The 13293-nt window shown below is 55.4% G+C and overlaps 1 protein-coding gene across 2 annotated transcripts in view; it reads left to right on the top strand.

Annotated features, from left to right (window-relative positions):
• The window catches only part of SND1 (staphylococcal nuclease and tudor domain containing 1), a 576429-nt gene that overhangs the window by 74232 nt on the left and 488904 nt on the right, over nt 1-13293 (top strand). The window lies entirely within an intron of this gene.

The raw sequence follows: 13293 nt of genomic DNA, 5'->3' as shown, positions 1-13293 counted from the left end.
TATGGCAACAGAGTTCCTTCAGCTGGGAGGGAGGCGGGGATGGGATTATTGCTTAACTGGGGGGAAACGATCATGTCTCAAGAACAGCCGGTTGAAGCTGAACCTGAGCAAAACAGAGGTGATGCTGAGGGTTAGAGGGAAGTATTTGGAGAAGTTGGCGGCCATGGTGTAGTCTCCTTTGATTGAAGGGTCACACCCCCACTTTGTCAATTCAGTCTATAGTCTAGGATTTCTTTTGGACTCTGTGCTGATTCTGAGCTCTCACATCGCAGCAGCTGCAAGTGATGCTTGCCACCCTCCCTGGTTGGCTGGGAGTCCCCATGCCATCCTTGTGGACAGAGACCTGGCTCAGTTGTTCGTGCCTGTCACCTCTTAGTTGGACTACAGCAAGGCATGAAACCTTCCACACATAGAAAACTCCAACTAGTAGTGACTCAGCAACGTATGCTACCACAAACGTACCACACCGTCCTACGCTCGCTATGCTGGCTTTCCACTGAACTTCAAATCAAGTGCAAGGTCTTGGTCGTTACCTTCCAAATGGTCCATGATCTGAGCCCAGGATATGAAAAAGAGGTTGATCTGTGGTTGTCTAGCCCAGTGGAATGCTCTGTAATATAAGTAAAGCTCATCTGTGTGGGAGACAGAACCTTCCATGGGGTGGTCTGAGACTGGGGGAAAATTCTCCAGGAGCTAAAGACCATGACAAACTTCACTACCTTCCAATGCAGGGGCAAAGCCCATTTCTTTGATAGAAACACAGCAACAGGTGCACTTGTTTCAAAAACCAAAATAAACTACCAAAGCAGACACTCCAGTGCACATGCTTCTGCCCTTGGGGAGAGGATTAGAGAACAAACCCTGCGTGACAGATGTACCACTGGAAGGAGCTAGATACTAGTGATGAGAGCAGTATAAAACAGATATCAACGAGAATAGGACAAGTGTCCCCACTGAGACAATCCCATTTCAGTGCAATTCTAGTTATGCCTTCCTGTGCAGCCTCTTCTCTGCTTTAGTATGTTCTTTGTGATTGTCTTTCCGGTAAAAGGGTTACAGCACCCACAGCCATACTTAGATTTGATTTTAGCACTGCAGAAGGCTGCATGTGAAGTGCCGCAGAGATGGAGCTCTGTGTAAGCATTACGCCTAAGAGCAGTGCTGTAGCTAGGGCTGGCAAAGTGCTCAGTGCCTGAAAAGAAGGTCTTGGATGGCCCCATAATACCCCTTGGGCTGGAGTGTCTCTTATTGTTCCCAGCCCAATGGTTTTGAGAATTCCACTAGGGCCCCAGGTTAGTGACAGGGTTTTTGAGACCTCGGGCGAATTTCAGACTCTCTTGTTCTCTGGCTTATTTGACTTAAAATATTAGACTCCTGTGGACTGGTCAATCAGAGCAAGGTGTCGATCTCTGCTTTAAAAATCCTGATGTTGAGGTCTTTGGGAAATGTTTCTGTGCACGTGCAGTCCAGTTCCACTCATTTGAACCGATCTCCATTTGAGGCCTCTTGTAAGTAAGCATGAACTGTATCTAGAACACTGTGCACTGAATCCTAGCACTTTAATATTAATGTGAAGGCACTGAAATTCCTACAAACAGTTGTGCGCTCCTCAGAGCTTGCTGCTTAACCCATGCTGTTTCAAGGCACTGGAGTAGGTTCTGATCCTGTCTCTGGCGCGGATGTTATCTGACTCTGTTCCCTGTCTGTAAAATGTAAGGGCTGTGGGGATGAGGGCCTTAGATTCTGCCCTGTTTCCCCCTTGTTTCATCTTGTCTGTACATTCCTGGGAGCGGGGATCATGTCTTTTTATATTCTAGTAGCTCCCAAGGGCCTCACAGTAAACTCGAAATGCCAAATACATTTAGTGCTTGTAGCTGAATATGGTCACCTGTTCACATGGCTGTTGTGATTCTCTAGCGACGAGCCCACGTAGTAGGAGTTTATTCCATAGTATAATGCTGCATTAAGGTTAAGACTTCACATGCTTGAAAGTTAAGAATTTGTTTTCCTGTAGCAGCCTCTGCTCTGCCTACAGTCCCTGATCAGTGTGATGTGAACAGTCACTGTGTTGTGTGGTGCAATTAGGGGAGCCATACCTGGCCTCAGTTTTTTTATATATATATATATATATAAGGCAATAACATCCAAAATCCTATGTGTTTAGCGGGTGGAGTTGGGGTTGCTGTGGGAACCAGCACTTGGAAATTCCTGACTTCTGCAATGTTGCATTAATTTGTATGCATGTAATTGTGAATAACTTCCAGGATTAGATGGTCCCTCCTGCTGTTTCCTTTGCGCCCTGGTGAATCGAGCACCCCGTTTAGATTGCAGGAGGGAAATGTGGCCAGGTTAGAGGGCATGGAGTGCCAGGAGCTGACTGGTAGTAGAGCTCACTTTTCATAGATCACACAGCCAGACAGGACTGTTTTGGCCAGTGTGTCTGACCTGCTGTGTAACACGGGCCATAGAACTTCTTCACAGTAATTCCAAGAGCAGATCTTTCAGAAGCTTCCAACCTTGATTTAAAAATTCAGTGATGAAGAATTCACCGTGACCCTTGACATTGGCCTTGCTTGTTGACTTGTCCCAGGGTAGCTGTGGTGACAGGTGGCATCATGACAGCTCCAGTGCCCTGCAGACCTGTCCTGTGAGGGAGCTGCCCAGCTGAGCTTGGGTCATCACGCAGCCCCTGCCTTGCTGAGCAGAATGTGTAGTGTCCTTGTTAAGTAGCCTGCTTTCTCCTCAGTGTCCTGGAAGACCAGCAGAATGGTTACATCCTGGCAGTGCTGCCAGCTCTAGGCTTCGCCTTTGTATGTATTTGAAAATTATATTTCCTCACTTAAAGTACCATGTCCTCCAGAGCACAGAGGTTAATGCCTTTCCACTCTTCTGGGACACTGTCCTCACCTCCTTCATCTCTGCTTGGTCTGCAGACGATTGAAGTTTACTGCTGAGGTGACCTTCTAAGCGTATCCCTTGCAGCCCTGAAATCAAGGTCCATGATCAAAAGCAGGATTCTCTCCCCACCATCAGGGCTCAGATTGTGTTGTGTCCTAATGCTCAGGCAGCGTTATGCTGCCACTTCCCTTCAAAATGCTTGGGCGTGTTTTTTGTTTAGCCTCAGAGGCTGGAGCTGGCAATTGGCTGTGTTTGGGAAATGCAGTGTCATGTGTGCTGACCTCTGGAGCGCTGGCCTTGATACAGGGGTTTGAGGCCAGCAGTACACACTGCTTTCAGATGGAAGACTCCATCTGAAACAAGCACAAGGGTTGACAAGATCCCAAAGGTTGCATATGTGTGCTGTGTGTATGGTTAAAAACATGCCACAAGAATGGGAAATGGCCTCCTCCTCTCACCCAGTGTGCTGGTCCTTTCCTGGCATCTGACAGCAATGCGGTAGTGATCAGTCCCTACCATATGGCTTCGTACATTGTACCACTGCAGAGTAGACAATGGGATTCTGAGATAAGTCCGCATGGTCAAACACCTGTTTTGACGCTTGTACCCTAATGATCACTGCATCCAGGTGTGTAAAACAACAAACTTCCTGGGTCTGAATCGCCATCTAGCCAGGACACTGCTGAGTCTCCTTCCCGCCCCCCCACCCCCAATGTCCATCTGATTTGCTTTGCCACATTTGACATTCTTTACCTGCAGCCAAGTAGCCCTTGAACTTCAATCTGTGCCCATCTGCTTGGGCCTACTGCTTCCTACCTCTGCCTTCGGGCTGGACTGCTGAGCGCAGGTAGCCTGTATTTGGGGCTCCTCCCTTCCTATTAGGTCCCTCTGTTAAACTCCCTGCAGGGACTAACCCATGTCATAAAGGGCTGTTACCTGCCTCATCCTCTGGGTCACCAGGCCCATGTCATTGTTTAGATGGCACGCTGATCAGGCAGAGGTTCCCAAACTCTTTGCCGGCATGACCCCATTTGAATGAAGTATTGCTTGCTGTCACCCTAGACAGCATGGAGGGTTTGAAGAGCAAACTGGTGTCCTCGCATGCACACTGCTTGTGAGGTCACACTGCATGGAGGGCACCATTTCCTCCACAATGACCTTGTATGGTGAGGATGAGGTCACGCTGGGTGGAGAATGCCATTTGCTGGAGCAGAATGGCGCCCGCCATGCATCCTGGCACCTCACACACCATACATTTACGGTCAAGGTGTGCAGAGCAAAGGAACGTGCTCCACATGTGAAGGATCGCAACTCACTGCATGGGAACTGCTGTACTAGGGGCTGGGGCTCAGTCTGTGGTGTGCCGTAGTGAGCAGCGTTTCAGCCTGCTCAGTAAATAGAAGTTTTTCAGGAAACTCCTAGTTCTTGGTGTAAGCTGCAGGTCACACTGTTTGCCAGAAGCTGGGAATGGGCAACAGGGAATGGATCACTTAATTCCGTGTTCTGTTCATTCCCTCTGGGGCACCTGGCATTCGCCACTGTGGGAAGACAGGACACTGGGCTAGATGGACCTCTGGTCTGACCCAGTCTGGCTGCTCTTACGTTGTCATCTAGCTCCTGTTGGAAGGCCTAGGGCCACTCGCGGCTCAACTGCATCATTTGTTAATAGACTGTAGGCTCTTCGGAGCAGAACCCATTGTTCTGTGTGCATAGTGCTTCCAGGACAAGGGGGCTTCCATGCAGCTGATGGGTTTTGGGAGTCTCCTGTAATAGACGTAAGTGAAATCGATCCAACTTTTTCAAATCACTGATCCTGAAGCTGTGGCCTCTGAGCTTGAGCTCCATGCTGGGCAAGCGAGCACATCCGGTTACTAACGAGGAGCAGGAGGTGAGAATGAGTGAACGCTGGAGCCGCTTGCTCTCTTGGGAATGTCACTGGGAGCCTCGTGCCTACAGAGATGAATACTTTCCAATAACTCTGAGCCTGGGCTGCAGGGTTCTGATTGTGGTCACTGCATTTAAAGACTCTGCCATTTCAAAGGGGGATGGGGTTGGGGTTGAAGAGGAATCTCTGAGATTACTTTGATCCTCCTCTGCCTTGCAGTGCTGGCTCCTGCTTTTGGCAGGGGCAGGCTAGATATGGAGCCTACTGGAGAGTGACAGTCATAGCAATTAGAGGGGAAATACTTGTCTGGCCCGTGCATCCGTCCCTGTGGGCTGGGAAAGTTCTCCATGGTGCCTTCTGCAAGGCTTCAATCCCTCCAGCTTTGGTCATCTCCACTGCTATTCTCTGAACTCCCCTTTACCTGCCTCTTGCTGCTGTTTTGAACTGGCTGCTGGCTTAAGAACCAAGAGCTCCTGTCAGAGCTTTGTGAGCTAGTATTCTCCCTGCCCTGTGAGGAGTTTCTGCACATGCAGCTGCAAATTGCATGGGCTTCTAGGCCCCATCTGTCAGCTTAACCTCTAATTTGCAGCAGCCATCAGGTCACTGCACAGCAAGTGTCCCTTGCGTCTGTGCTTTGGGTTCGTTCTGCCCCAGCTGCATTAGCTCGCATTTGCACAGGTTGAATCTTATTTCCTGCCCATATTTTTCTTTCCTGACTTCTCTAGCTTCAGTGGTGCTTGCATGGCTGCCTAATTACCTGTGAATGTAATTAATGGGGTGTTTACCCCCTCCTTCCAGGTCGTTAACCTTAAATAAGGTGAGACCTCAGCCAGGTCCTTGTGGTGCCCCTCTGGCCACCTACTCTAATTGGCTGTTGCCCTTTATCGTTGCATGTTCTGTCCTCTAGTGATGGTCAGTATGCAGTCATGTGACCAGCCCTCAGAAATGTCATTGTAAGATAGTGCTGTACCAACTGCTGTGCTAGAATTCAGACATTAAATCCTCCCTGGCGATGGGCACGGTAGAAGAACCTGAATGGAGTTCAGTAATTTTCCTCAAACAGTGTCAGGTTTCTCTCAAGCGCTCTCAGAGGGTGCTCTATGCTGGACAGAACAAGTGGTCCCTGCCTGTAGGAGTCTGCAACATAAACTGGCAACATGTGCCCAGGTGTGGCTGCTAACGACCATCTAGTCTATGGGTTGACGACAACTTTCAGTGATGGAGTTAGTGTTTTCTGGCAGGATGTGACTGCACCTGCCCTGCCATGAGTTTGCCAGGTGAGGATTCTGGCTTCATTTCAGTTTTTAAAAGTTAATGGTTTGCTCTTGCTTTCCAGACTGGGGAAGATTTCAAAGCCACTTATCGTAACTGGAATCCCCAGTAGGTATGTGCCAGGCTGGGCTGTGTTGGATGCTACACACTTCTTCGAGTGGTTGTTCATGTCCATTCAAAGTAGGAGTGCGCGCGCCGCGTGCACGCCAGCCGGAAGATTTTCCCTAGCAGTGTCCGTAGGGTCAGCCTGGGCGCCCTATAAAGGGGCCTGCCGACCCTCCACTCCCTCAGTTCCTTCTTACCGCCGGTGACGGCTAGCTGGAACTTCTCTTGCGTAGCAAGTTGGCAGTGTCCTATCCTTACTGTTTAATCCATGTATTCAGTTAGATCTTGGTATACGGTTTTTGTAGGTGGGGGGTTCCCCCCCCCAAGTCTTTGTTGCTCGCTGGGGCATGCCCGGGTCAAACTCTGCAAGGACTGTGGGAAATTCATACCCAAGAGTGACCCGCACTCTGCGCGTTTGTGGTGCCTTGGAGAGAGCCACGAAAAGGACCGGTGCTCTATCTGTAGAGGCTTCCACCTGCGAACTCTTAAGGACAGGGCTCAAAGACTTAGAGTCCTCCTAATGGAGGCGGCCCCATGGCCACCCTCGGACCCGGAACCGGCCGAGGCGGTGCCCAGCACATCGTCCTCGATGCGGAGTACCCCGGCACTGGCATCAGGACTTAGGGCCCAGCCCAAGTCGTCAAAAACCTGGCACTGGACGGAGTTGGGTCATAGGAAGTTGGCCTCAGTGCGGCACCGCTCGCCTTCACCCGTGCCCGCCAAGAGAAGGAAGCTGGTGAGGGATCAGTCACCCCACCAGGATCCGAGGCCGATGCCGTCCGTGGGTGCAAACGGACAGGCTGGGCTACAGCCCTCAGTGGTTCCGTCAACTCCCGCATCGCAGAGAGGGCGGTTGAGTCCGGACCAGCCTAATTCCCCGGACCTCAACAGAGACATACGCCCCCCTGTTGTTGCCGGAGGCATTCAAGACGGCCTCAGACCTAATGGGTCTCCTGGCATCAGCCTCCCCGCATCGTAGGGAGTTGCCTACTGTGTGCCGTCACCTAGTACAATCTAGAGGCAAACTGGCCATGCTGTCACCTCCCTCTGCTCACCGTGCTGTGAAGGCGGCACCGGACCAGATGAGAGGCTCCTCGCCACCTCCCCACCGCTCTCCATCGGCACCGGGCGCTGCTCCCCCCAGGTCCTCTTACTCAGAGACCTCAGACTCAGAGGCAGACTCCTATCGCTCCAGCTGGTTGCAAAGCAGGAGATCGGTTTCGGGGGTGAGCCGCCAACGTTACCCGCAGTGGCAGCAACAATGGCAGCCACCCTCACAGTGGCCATTTTGGACTCCCTGGGCCTACCATCAGTCGGTAGGCCAGGCGTTTGGCCCTCGGTCACGGTCGGCTTCGGTGTCCTTGATGTCAGTGGCCCCGGCGCAGCTGCCTCCCCCACTGGCACCGTCGCTGGGCAGGGGTGTGCCATTGTCAAGTTCAGCACCCCCTAACCGGGCAATGGCTTCAGTTTGGGCTCCGCTGGCACCGCATGATACACCAAGCCACTCCCTGGTGACCCTGGTACCGGCCGCAGTGCCGCATTTAGACTCGGAACCGGCACCGCAACCTCATACTGTGTGCTGCAGGACCCCAAGGGGCCGCATGCACCGAAGGAAGGGCCGTTCCATGTAACCTCCTCGTCGTCCTCCCCAGACGAGGCGGTCTTGGGCACGGCTGCTGCACCAGCTCTAGAGGACACTTGAATCCTCCAACAATTGCTTCAGCAAGCAGCTCAGAGCCTCGCAATCCAAGCGGAGGAAATATAGGTGGATGTGGACCCTGTAGTGGACATTCTGGCTCCCTCAGGGCCATCCAGGGTGGCCCTCCCACTGATAGACTATAGTGGATACGTCCCGCACCCTATGGCAAACACTGGCCCCTACTGCCAAGAGGACAGAGCGGCGCTACTTCGTCCCCTCTAAAGGGCATGAACACCTGTACACCCACCCTCCCCCCGACTCACTGATAGTAGATGCAGCTAACCAGCCGGAGCATCAGAGTTTTCAGGGGTCAACACCGAAGAGCAGGGACGCGAAAAGACTTGAGCTCTTTGGCAGGAAGGTGTACTCCACGAGGGGACTCCAACTCCGCATTGCCAACCAACAGGCAATAGTAAGCCGATATGGCCACAACACGTGTTCGGCCATGTCGAAGTTTGCAGAGCTCCTTCCCCAGAACTCGAGATCAGAGTTTTTGGCACTAGTGGAGGAGGGCAAGCTGATCTCCCAAGCCTCTCTCCAGGCCGCCCTAGATGCGGCGGACTCAGCCTCGTGCACCCTGGCCACGAGCCTGGTCATGTGGCGGGGAGCCTGGCTCCAGGTCTCGGGCCTGCCCTATGAGGTCCAGCAGACAATTCAAGACCTCCCCTTTAAGGGGCAGATGCCGTTTTCGGAGAAAACGGACAAACTTCTCCATAGCTTATAGGCCTCGAGGGCCACGCTTTGCTCGCTGGGGCTTGCATACCCCTGCGACCCAGCACAGATAATTTAGGCCGCAGGCGGCCCCTTGCCCATACCAGCCACAGACTCGCCAGGAGCTGAGGTGCAGGCGGAGCAGAAATGGTAGGAGGTGTCACCAGCGCCACTTCTCCGGCCAGGCATCTGGTCAATCAAGACTACCATCAGGGCCTAGATCCCCTATTTGATGGTACGGTCGAGGGCGACCTACCAATCGAGACTCTGGATCCTTCCACCCCTACCTTTGGGTCACATATGTCCCATTTCTGCCGTGCCTGGTTCCGAATCACGTCGGACAGATGGGTGCTCCGCACGATAGAGAGGGGATATTCTATCCAGTTCTCCTCCCTTCTGTCCCGCCAACCCCCCTCCCCGTCCCTCTTCAGGGACCCATCTCATGAGCAACTTCTAATTCTTCTTCGAGTGATTGCTCACATCCATTCCAGTTAGGTGTGCGCGCCGCGCGTGCACGTTCGTCGGAAACTTTTTACCCTAGCAACTCCAGTGGGCCGGCAGGTCGCCCCCTGGAGTGGCGCCGCCATGGCGCCCAATATATATCCCTGCCGGCCCACCCGCTCCTCAGTTCCTTCTTACCACCGTGTCGGTCGTTGGAACTGTGGAGCGCGGCATAGCTGTCCTCCACGTCCCTAGCTCTCCTTGTTTTTCTATCGTTATCTCTATTGTAGTTGTTAATTAGACTGTTAGTTAGATAGTAGTAGTTAAGTGTTAAGTAGTTGTAAATAGTTTTTCGCCGGGGGCTTAGCCCTTCCCGGCACCCGGCACCGGGCTCATGCCTGGTTCGCCGGGCTTCAAGCAGTGTGCGGCCTGCAAGAAGCCTATGCCCACGAGCGACCCCCACGACGCGTGCCTGAAGTGCCTGGGGGAATCGCATAGATCCGACAAGTGCCGCATCTGCAAGGCTTTTAAGCCAAGGACTAAGAAGGAGAGGGATCAAAGGCTCCGGACTCTCCTCCTGGAGGCGGCACTTGACCCGGCGGCTTCGCAGGCCGTGATGTCGGCGCCGGCACCGGATCGCACCGGCACCGAGAAGACTCCCCGGCACCGACCTTCTCCGGCACCGGGGACAGAGCCTAGGCCGTCGAAGTCCACTACTCCGGCCAGGCACACCCGAGTGGAGCGCCCGGCCTCAGTATCGGCCGCGGCGCCGCCGGCACCGTCGACTCCGGGCCCGGCGGGTCCGTCGAGTCCGGTGCCGCCAAGCTCCCCCATGACATCTGGGGTTGAGATAGTGGTGCCATCTACACCAGAGGCCTTCGCCTCGGCACGGGACCTCATAGCCCTGACCGAGCCCACGCAGCTACCACCCCCGGTACCTCCGGTGCGGGTTGTGTCCAGAGGCAAGCCTATGATGTCGGCACCGTCCCGGGACTCTCGTTCTCGCTCCAGGTCCCGACGTCAAGGTCGCTCCAGATCCCGCCGCCGCTCGCAGTCCCGGCACCGCTCCCCTCAGCGGTACCGGTCGCACTCGCGGCGCCGGTCGACACCGAGACGATCGCGGTCGGACTCCAGCCGCCGTTACCGGCACCGCGAGTCCAGGAGCCGATCCAGACGTTCGCCGCACCGGTCGACCTCCCGGCGCCGAGCTGGTGGCAGGTCCCGGTCCCGGTCGACCTCCCGGTACCGAACCGGTGGCAGGTCCCGATCCCGGCACCGAAGCGGCGCCCGGTACCGATCCAGATCCCGGCACCGTGGCAGAACTCGGTCCCGCTCCCGGCACCGTTACGACTCCCGGCACCGGTCCCCGGCACCGAGACGATCGCCCGTGCCGGCCCGCGCGGACCATTACCATCCAGGGTCCGCTCCGCCATGGCCCTCGAGGCAGCCGTCCGTGTCTTCGCTGGCGGACAGTGGCTACGCGCTGGGCACCGACCGGCAGGCGGCGCTGTTCAGCGAGCCTCCACAGCAGGACGCAGCCCCACAGCAATGGGGTTTCTGGACACCCTGGGCGTATCATCAGGCCCAGGGCCCCCAACAGCTCCCTGCTAGGCCGCCGACTGCAGAGCGCAGGGCACCTGAGGCCTCGTTGTCTCGCCCCCCTCCCTCCCCGGATGGGGAGGAAGGATCCAAGCAACAGGACTCCACTTTGGCTCCTGAGGCAGAGGCGAGGGCCGAGGGAGACCCCCCTTTAGACACCCTCTTGCCGGGGGTCTCCTCATCTTCTTCCCCTGATGAAGCGGTGGCTGGGACCTCCTCCAACAGCCCCCCCCCCGCTGGACCTCAGGGCGCACCAGGACCTCCTCCGGCGAGTAGCCCAAAACCTGAGTCTACAAGCCGAGGAGGTCTCGGAGGTAGAGGACCCTATTGTCACCATCCTCTCCGCAGACGCTCCCACCAGGGTCGCCCTGCCGTTCATACGGACCATCCAGGCCAACGCCACCACCATCTGGCAGTCCCCGGCCTCCATTCCTCCCACTGCGAAGGGTGTCGAGAGGAAGTACATGGCTCCTTCTAAGGGCTACGAGTACCTCCACGTACACCCGACTCCGTGTTCCCTGGTGGTCCAATCTGTCAATGATAAGGAGCGTCATGGCCAGGAGGCTCCAGCCCCCAAATCCAGGGAGGCTAGGCGGATGGACCTCCTCGGCCGTAAGGTGTACTCGGCGGGGGCGCTGCAACTCAGGGTCTCCAACCAACAGGCCCTGTTAAGTAGATACGCCTTTAACTCCTGGGTGGCAGCAGACAAATTCAAGGAGCTGTTGCCACAAGACGCTCGTCAGGAGTTTGCGGCCATCTTAGAGGAAGGCAAGAGGGTCGCACGCACGTCCTTGCAAGCCTCTCTGGACGCTGCGGATTCGGCTGCCCGTACCCTCGCGTCGGGTGTAACAATGCGTCGCCTCTCCTGGCTGCAGGTTTCCGGCCTTCCGCCGGAGCTCCAGCACACAATACAGGACCTTCCTTTTGAAGGCCAAGGGCTGTTTTCGGATAAGACAGACCCTAGACTAAAGAATCTAAAAGACAACCGCGTCATCATGAGGTCACTGGGGATGCACACTCCAGTGACGCAGCGCAGACCCTTCCGGCCGCAGCAACAGCAACAACAGCGCAGGCCGTATCTCCAGTTCCGCCAGCGGCAGGACCTTAACAGGCGCCGCGGCAGGAACGGAAGGCGCAGGCATTCGGGGAACCAAGGGGGCCAAAACCAAGGCTCCTCTAAGCCCCCGCCTGGTCCCAAGCCTTCATTTTGAAGGTGCGCCCGAGGGCGCAGTAACAGTTTCCCCATTGGATCCTTTCCCCCCGTTTTCCAACCGCCTTTCTTTTTTCCTCCCGGCGTGGTCCCTAATAACATCAGACCGCTGGGTTTTACGCACGGTGCAGTCGGGATACCGCCTGCAGTTTGTTTCATTTCCTCCTCCCCGCCCCCCTTCCTCGTCCCTCTTCAGGGACCCCTCTCACGAGCAATTCCTTCGGCAGGAGGTGCAGACGCTCCTCCGCAAAGGGGCTATAGAGGCGGTGCCGGAGAACGAGAAAGGCAAGGGGTTTTATTCCCGCTACTTTCTGATCCCCAAGGCCAAGGGAGGCCTCAGGCCCATCCTCGACCTGCGAGAGCTCAACAAGTACCTGGTGAAATTGAAGTTCCGCATGGTTTCCTTGGGGACCATTATCCCATCCCTGGATCCGGGAGACTGGTACGCCGCCCTCGACATGCAGGACGCGTATTTCCACATTGCTATCTGGCCACCCCACAGACGTTTCCTTCGCTTCCTTGTGGGGTCTCTGCATTACCAATTTGCAGTCCTCCCATTTGGCTTGTCCACGGCCCCGAGAGTGTTTACAAAATGCATGGCAGTTGTTGTGGCGCAGCTTCGGCGCAGTCGTATCCACGTGTTCCCGTATCTAGACGATTGGTTGATTCGGGGCACGTCGGAACAACAAGTCTGCAACCATGTCCGTGTGATCACCGACATGTTCGCCACTCTGGGCCTCTTGGTGAACACAGACAAGTCCACCCTGGCCCCCACACAAAGGGTGGAATTCATCGGGGCCGTCCTGGACGCCACTGTGGGCAGGGCCTTGCTGCCATTGCAGCGGTTCCAGGCCTTGTCGGCAATCGTGCAACGACTACAGACAGCCCCCCTGACGTCAGTGAGGACGTGTCTAACCCTGTTAGGCCACATGGCGGCCTGTACTTTCGTGACCAATTACGCTCGGCTCCGCATGAGGCCACTCCAGTTGTGGCTCATCAGTCATTACAGGCCGACAAGACAGCCACTAGATATGTTAATCACGATCCCCCAGAGGGTCTTAGATTCTCTCGGCTGGTGGCTGGACCAGTCAGTGTTGTGTGCGGGTCTCCCCTTCCACCCATCTCAGCCCTCGGTGTCCCTAACAACAGATGCCTCAGATCTCGGCTGGGGGGCCCACGCAGGGACCCTGAGGACGCAGGGCCTGTGGTCCCAGGAGGAGGTGGGGCTACACATCAACATGCGGGAGTTGAGAGCGGTCCGTCTTGCTTGTCAAACGTTCTGTCATCAGCTCCAGGGTCGTTGTGTCGCGGTGTTCACCGACAACACGACGACCATGTATTATATCAACAAGCAGGGCGGCACCAGATCCTCCTCCCTGTGCCACGAGGCGATACGACTCTGGGACTTTTGTGTAGCCCACTCCATTCACCTCATGGCTTCCTTCCTCCCCGGAGTACGGAACACGCTGGCGG

The sequence above is a fragment of the Gopherus flavomarginatus genome, chromosome 1 (assembly GCF_025201925.1).
Source record: "Gopherus flavomarginatus isolate rGopFla2 chromosome 1, rGopFla2.mat.asm, whole genome shotgun sequence".
In the NCBI taxonomy this organism is placed as follows: domain Eukaryota; kingdom Metazoa; phylum Chordata; order Testudines; family Testudinidae; genus Gopherus; species Gopherus flavomarginatus.
The sequence above is the reverse complement of the archived record's forward strand: the minus strand, read 5'-3'. Positions and strand labels throughout refer to the sequence as shown.